Source organism: Macaca fascicularis, chromosome 14 (assembly GCF_037993035.2).
Source record: "Macaca fascicularis isolate 582-1 chromosome 14, T2T-MFA8v1.1".
Taxonomy (NCBI): Eukaryota; Metazoa; Chordata; class Mammalia; order Primates; family Cercopithecidae; genus Macaca; species Macaca fascicularis.
The window spans coordinates 110265001-110273529 of record NC_088388.1 but is presented as its reverse complement, the minus strand read 5'-3'; positions in this window follow the sequence as shown (position 1 = coordinate 110273529).

Here is an 8529-nt window from a genome sequence, read left to right as displayed (position 1 = left end):
ACTTTTCTGTGCCAAAGTGTTTCATTTCTTATCAAGTTAATCCCCCTAAGCTTTCAGTCGCATGTTAGACAGTGTGATTAGAGGAAGGAACTTAACACTAGTCTTGTTGACTTTGCAAATTGATCTGTTGCAGAAGAAGATAAAACCAGCCCCCACTGTGCCTGCAGTCCACTTCTCCCAAGCAGAACATGCACGTGGCTAATGGGCTTGTTGTCCAGGAGAGTGGGGAGCTGAGGAGAGGAAGGAAATCTTTTAACTTGATGGCTCTTCCTGTTATTCATGCCATCATGAGTAACTTCTCATGACGCTGAGTGTTCAGGGATAAGTTCTACCGTGGGCATTTCCACAGCAGGCTCTGAAAATCCATCAATCAGGATCCAGGAGCATGTGACATCAGGCGGGAACCGTGACCTAAGGAAGCCATCTCATAGGGCCAGACATCACCACGGAATGAAAATTCCAGAAGCCAATTAGTCCTCTCCAAGATCAGTCCATGGAGTGAGTTACAGTTTGGAAGGGGTCTCCTTTTCCTGGTGATTTTCTGAGTTTCTAAAATCCCCTGAGCTCACTGCCTTCATTGGTTAATCTTTGTTGGAGTAATTGTTTAAAAATTATCCACACTATTCTGCTATGTGTCTTATTTCCAGATTTTGGAGGACGAGAGCACATCCAGTGATTTAGCCCTCTTTAAATTACCAGCACCATTGTCTTTTTGGCTTATTCTCCCTGAAAACCAGAACCCAGAAAAATGACATGGAAGGAAAGTGTTTTGAGGTTTTATCTTCAGCTTTAGTGAGGCTCAAGTGAAAGGGAAGATCTATTAAAAATGCATTTGCCTTACTGTCTTTTGAGGTAGAGGCTTGAACAACTTGATCTGCAACTTGAAGAAGAGTGTGGCCGGTGCGATGTAGACTACTGCTTTACGAGATTCTGATCCATGAGGCTGTCCAATTCCAGCATAAAACAGGGTAGCAAGGAGACAAGTATGTGGCTAAGATGAAGAAGGTAGACATCTGGAAAAGAACAAAATCACATGACCAAGTGTCTTAAATTCTCTGAATATCAGGCTGCACTCATCTCTAAGTGGAAATCTGAAGACATGTTCTAAAGCTAAACACAAATTTCTTGAAATCAGAAACCACAGATAACTTATTTTGCATTAACTTACTTCATTTGAGTGTCAAATATGAGACTCTCTCAATAATTTCCTGTTGAATTGAATTAAATGGGGGGATTCCCTATCCACTACTTCTAAATATTGATATAGATGATTGCAAGTTGATTATAATGAAGTCTCCTTTATTGGATGGACAGAGACATGATGCTAGGCAGATGTTTTTTCTGAAAGCTTGAGTAGAAACATCCATAAGCTGGTGCTATTAATCTGTTTGTCAGTTCTTCTACAGCTGTGGCTGCTGTGAAAGGTGTTTCATTCATTCATTCAACACAGATTTAAAAAATTTTATTTTATTGAAAATTGACAATTTATATATGTTTGTGGGGTATGAATATAATATAATATATTACGGGATGCAATTTACAGATTGATGTTATAACTTATGAATACATTGTGAAATACTTAAATCAAGCTAACATATCCATTATCTCCACTACTTATTTTTTTGTGGTGAGAATATTTGCAGTTTACTCTCTTAGAAATTTTGAAATGTACAATACATTATTATTAATTATATTCACCATGCTGTGCAATAGATCTCAAAAAAAACCACAACAAACTTGTTCCTCCTTTCTAACTAAGACTTTGTACCATTTGAACATATCTCCATTCCCCCGTACCCCAGCCTCTATAACTAGCATTCTACTCTCTGCTTCTATGTGTTCAATTCTTTTAGATTCCACATATAAGGGAAAACATGCAGTATCTGTCTTTCTGTGTCTGGCTTGTTTCACTCAGCATAATGTTCTCCATTCATCCACATTGTTGCCAATGGTAGAATTCCCTTAGTTTTAAAGGCTGAATAGTATTCCATTATGTATATATGCCATATTTTCTCTATCCGTTCATTGCTTGAGGACACTTAGGTTGATTTCATAACTTGGTTATTGTGAATAGCGCTGTAATGAACATTGGAATGCAGACGTCTTTTTGACACACGGATTTAAAATCTTCTGGGTAAGTACCCAGAAGTGAGATTGCTGGATCATATGGTAATTCTACTTTAAACTTTTCAAGGAATGTCCATACAGTTTTCCGTAATGGCTGTACTAATTTACATTCCCACCAACAGTGTACAGGGGTTTCCTTTTCTCTACATCCTTGCCAACACTTGCTATCTTTTCTTTTTGATAACAGCCATTCTGACAGGTGTGAAATGATATCTCATTGTTTTAATTTGCATTTCTCCAATGATTAGTGATGTTGAACATTTTTTTCATAAATATGTTAGCCATCAGCACATATTTATTGAGTGCCAACTCTGGGCTAGGCAGGCATCGTGGATTATTATAGAAGTCTGCTTTGAAATAGTTTTCTAGCTTAGTGATCTCTTTTCAGTATGAGTGTCCATTCTTATATATGTACATTTAGTTATTTATAAATTGTATTCTTGAGCTATTTGTACCCTACAAACATATAGCTAATTGTATAAACTATAAAACATTCACAATAATAGAAATTTTAAAAGATGAGGTAAATATGAAAATAAGTACGTTAACTATTTTATTTATTGACTACAACAATTCATTTGACCTCATTAACTGTAAATAATATCTAGAAGGAGCATCTTTGTGATATAATGATTTGAAGATCTGGGTTTAGCTCCAATTGATTTCGGTGTTTTGTCATAGCTGAAAAAGATACCACACAAAGATATTTAGATCCAAATAAAAAGAGTATATCATTGGCTGTGCTAAATGAATTACAAAAATTATTTTAAAATTTCTTCCATCAATCACGCAAAGGTGTTATTTTAAAATTTAGTCAGTAAATTATGTCAACTGGTCTTACACACTTACTGAAGGACCTTTTTAGCCCATTGAGTTAAACCCACTCAAACTCTTTATTTGGAAAAATTTTCAGCAACCTAAAAAATTCTGCTTCTACATCTTTTTTTAAAAAGACTGAAGATGTGGAAGTTTTTATGGGTGACACACACCTATATTGTTGTTAGCAACAATATCACATGATGGAAACATTCCTAGATATCTACTAAATTTTCACTTTATAAATGTTCCCCTCATTGCATGAATTTCAAAAAGCATTAATGTTATCTTGATCTTGATGGGCTGGATTAAGTACAAATTGTGTTTACTACTTAAAAAATATCTGCAGGTAACATATTTTGGACAACCAACTTATCAACCAAAAAAGATCAGCAAATTTAGTGTGCTTGTATTTGTATTAAGTAAATATGTATTGTTAATTAATTTAATTTAATTATATAGAATTCATTAATTTAATTATATGATTAACTTAATTCTATATAATTCATTAATTTAATTATATATGTGATTCATTTTTAAGTTTCACAGTTCTTTGGGTGTCTTTAGTCATGAGATCATCAGTGATTCTTTTTATGGCACAAAAGGGTCTCATATCATTATAAAGACTGTACATTTAGTGATGTTGGGTCTGTAAAATTAACCACACTGATATCATCCTTAAATCTCAATATGTTGCAATATGATGGGAGTGAATTAACTGAGGGCATCACCGTTACCCCCCGTTTCCATGCATAACTTCCTCTTGTACCTGAGGACACGCTCAGAACCATGAGTCACACATAACTAAAGTGTGGAGAGCACCAGCACTACGGTGACCAACTCGTCTTGGTTTGCCTGGGAATTTCATGGCTTTAGCATTGAAAGTCCTGTTCTAATATATCCTCCAGTCTGGGGCAAACCTGGACATTTGGTCACACCAGTCCACATTAATATTGTCTGGTCCATGTTAATGTGGACTGGTATGACCGAATGTCCAGGTTTATTATTTATGTTTATTATTCAAATATAAATAAATCTTAATTTCCTTTTCCTTTGCTTATTTTTTCTTTTACTTCTTTTTCTTTTTTCTTTCTTTTTTTCTTTTTCTTCTTCTTTTTTTAAAAATAAATTAGGAGTTTCTTTTTTCATTCCAATGGATTGTCTCATGTGGTCCCTAAGACACGTGCAACCCACTTTGGTCTCTTTGGAGCTTGTGAAAGCAATTCTTGCGTAACAGATTTCTCACTCAGATCCCCTCTGGACACCACAGGAGAGAAGTTGGCTCTGGCCTGAGGAACACTGATGTTATTTGTTCTAAGATGGGACTGGGTCCAGGGGCATCAGTGGTTCTGCCAGGGGGTGATCATGGTGTTTGTCAGGAGTGGAGTAGCATGGGATACACCATCTTTATATGCTCTCCTACAACAAAAATCCGCTTCTCATCAAAAGTTTTCTTTATCCAACCTATCCTAAAGTGACACTCATATTAATATGATAATGTTTAACTCATCTAGGAAAACCTTAAGAGGAAGAAAACACACTTTTTATAAGATCCAGATGTTGTCTTACCCCACCCAAGCCAATTAGTTGGAAATCTATAACAGCAGTTCTCAACCTTGGCTGCACATTAGAATCACTTGGGAATCTGAAAAATCCCTGTGTCCAGACTGCGCCTTTGGCTGATTAAAATGGACTTGCTGGGGGTGGATGCAGGCATCAGGAATTTTTAAAGCTCTTCCAGGCGTTTCCAATGTGTGGTGAAAGCTGAGAACCACCACGCATCTACCTTTCCCCTCCTGTGGGGGGTGGGACTGTGGTTGAATCTGAATGCTAAGAAAGAGTTCTCAGAGGCAACTTGTGTGTGGCATGTAGCATGGATGCTGTCCTATTCAATTAGAGGTTTTTTTCCCCCCTTACTAAACCAGGCAGGGTTAGGGTAATGCGTACTCTCTTCATTAGAGAGTGAAAGCCCAGTGGTCTTAGCAGTCACTATAGAAGGTCTTTAGAGTAGACTGACTCAGCAAGAAGGTATCAGCTGAAGTGATTTTAAATGTCTTTTATCTGGCAGCATGACGATTTCCTTTTCATGTGTGCAGACCCATAAGCAAATGCAAGAATGAAACATAAAGAAAATAGCAAGATGTCGGAGGCGTCTGCCCCTTGTCTCACCTGTGTACTTTTAAACCTCAGTAGTAGATTGACGTATTCAAATATGGGGCAAGGTGGTCAGGTGAAAAGATAATGGAGACAGCAAGTATGGTAGAACCCCACATTTAAGCCTTTATCTGAAGTCCGCTCAGTGCCTCCCTGGGCAAAGGGCTTTATGACATTCAAGTCAAACCAAAATTTAAAGAATGAACCATATAGGACTGATAAATCTGCTTTTCCTAATAAGAACTAGTGTTCCACAACTAGTGTAGTTCCACAACTAGTGTCCTTATTTCCTATTTTTGATTCTACCGATTTCAGTGGAGAAAGGTTTTATTGTCTGTAGTAGCTGAAAGAGCTGGAGGACTTGGGGCTCAGGAGCCTGAAGAAGATTGTCACCAACTTCTGGTAGATGAGAATGGAGACCCTTGCTTCCTTTACAATGTGCTATAACATTTATGTGCTGGATACTGTGCTACCTGCTAAGAAATTCAAAGAAAAGTCAGGTGCATCCTTGATCACAAGAAACTCAGAGTTATTGGGGCAAATGGAAGGTTATAATATAGTAAAACAGGTAGAGTGGTAGATATAAACACAGGTGCTGTTCATCTCACATTTGCTAAGGAGATGTTACCATGATCTCACTTAAGCCTCTCAAAAAGCAAATAAGGGATGCACTACTTTAATTCCCATGTATAGGAGGGAGAAACAGACTTAAAGAGGTTAAGTCACTCATCCAAGTTTACACAGTCAACGGCAGTGCTGGTGTTCAAATCCAGCATGTTCAATGTTTGTTCTTTTAATCCTGTAGCCACATAGCTACCAACATTACTGGTGGCTATTTGGATGACTGCTATTTTTATTTTATCAAGCCTTAGCTCACATCAATACATCAAGTGTTTATTGAGTGTCTTTCTGTCGTGGCAGACACTATGGATGAAGAGGACTGGATGGTTGGAATGTTTCCACCTGGAGTACCTCAGATTATGGCAACTCAGCGGCTTATATAATGGGAGAATTCACACTGAGAGGAGCAGACAGAGAGAAGTGGATGTGAAAGTCTCATGCTTGTGCTCTGGGACATCTAGCCAGTTCTGAATTCAGAGTAGACATGCAGAGAGAAAGGCAATATTTTCTGCCAGCATGTTGGTTGCTCTGTGCCCCTGTAATCTAGAATCTACATGGTTAGTGGTCTTCTCTTCAAAATCATATATAGGTTCTAGTAGCCTAATGGCATCCTAAACTTTCATCTTACCATGCTGATTGCCTATGTATTAATTTCCAAACCTCATGGTTTGGAAATGAATGAAGTAACAGAATGAAGTAATTTTATTTTAAATCCACAGTGTACACACTTAGGAGACAGAGGAATAAACATGAATCTACATAAATAGACATATTTAATGGATACACACAGATTATAGCTGGAATTCTTACCTTCTGGTACTTTTGTGGTCTCTGTTGAACTTTGTCCCTCAGTTGACTTATAGCCAATGAATAGGTCAGCAGAGGCAGCAGCACTGCTGTGTGCAGGGGTTTTTTTCTGGGTGTTCTGATCTTGCAAGTTGCAATTAAAATTCTGAGTCTGCCGTGCCTTCTTGGGCTCAGATTCTTTTTCTCTGTCAATCAAAGAGAGTATCATTTGCCCATTTCTTGGAGAATGAGGCATTTTGAGATTGTGTCTGCAGAAGTACTTGATGCAAGTTGATGCCTCGGTGCTTTATGAAATCAAGGGGCCCGATTGTGGCAGCTTTATTTTCATTACGCTCCTTTTTTAGGCCTTTTTTAGGGATATATTATTTACCGATTCAACAAATGCTTAGTGAGCAACTACTATGTCCAGCCTAGAACTTGGACACTTTACACATCAAGAAGGTTGCCTTACTTCTTTGTTTCCTGACATATTTAACACAAGTCAGAATATTTAAAAGACTAAAAGTAAATGTATTAAGCATTTTGGTCAGTTTTAACACAAAATACAGTTCTGATAAGTTATCTATCAAAATTTTCTAATCTGTAGATTTGGTTTAAAATGCCTTTCAGAAGACGGAAAGATGTGATCAATGTGATGTTTTTACAGAGAAAATTCTAAATAGGTATTTCTCTTTACTCTAAAAGTGATTGTCTTTTGTTTTTCCAAGTGACTCAGACTTACATATCCATGTTCTCACCTTGTAAACTGAAATCAGCAAGCCATCTTACTAAACAAAAATTGTATAATCCTTTGTGTATACACAAACACAGAGTCCCAGGGCCTTGGGGGAAAAGATGCAATAAAAATGCCTCAATAACATGGCTGACTTGATTTCTAGAGAAATTCTCTCTGCCTTGGGAAAGTAAGTTAGAGGAAAGCTTTTTCAGGGTTGCATCATTTGGCCCTATTCACCTCTCAGGAACAGTGACTTCCTGGTCTGTGCACTTGAAGACCAAGAGGCAGGCCGGAGATCCTAGTGAGGCTCAGGGGCTTTGAGGAGCCTTGCCAGATCCCAACAGTGACTCAGCAGCAATACACAGGGAAGAATTCAGACTGCGGTGCATCTGTTCACTGCTGTGTTCCATTATTATATGGTTACATACACAGAATGTCCACTGATGACATATCATAAGCAGAAGACTAGGCCTTGCATCTTAAACTTTTAAAATTTAAAAACAGTTGGCCAGGCTCAGTGGCTCATGCCTGTAATCCCAGCACTTTGGGAGGCCAAGGTGGGTGGGATCACCTGAAATCATGAGTTCTAGACGAGCCTGGCCAACATGGTGAAACCCCATCTCTACTAAATACAAAAAAAAAAAAAAAAAAGTTAGCCAGCCAAGCCAGGCATGGTGGCAGGCACCTATAGTCCCAGGTATTCAGGAGGCTAAGACAGGAGAATCCCTTGAACCCATGAGGAGGAGGTTGCAGTGAGCCAAGATTGCACCACTGCATTCCAGCCTGGACGACAGAGTGACTCCATCTCAAAAAAAAAAAAAAAAAAAAAAAAAAAAAAAAAAATTTAAAAACAGCTCACAGGTATGATAGAAATACTTTATAAACAAAATTTAAATATAAATTATTTTTCTTATAGATATAGAATCTCCTGGCTGGAAAATAATTACTTTCTTCCATATCGCAGTCATTTTTCACCAGTTTTCAGTCTGAAGTAAAAGTACCTTTTATATACTTAAATTATGTGATTGTCAGAAGCTTTATCATACTAGTAATTGCAGTTATTAAAATTAGAATGTACACACAGTCTTACTGAAAACCCTGCATATTCTTCTGCTTTGAAAATGCAATGCAATAGTCCAGGTTGATCAGAAGCTTGGGTGTTGGATAACCCATTCAAGACACAGGTGGGCTGGTAAGTAGCTGGGAGAGGTATATCTAATGGGGCTCGGTTCCTTAGGTTTATGCCCTGAGGTTACCATAGAGAGTTTTGATACTTCACATCAGCGTTA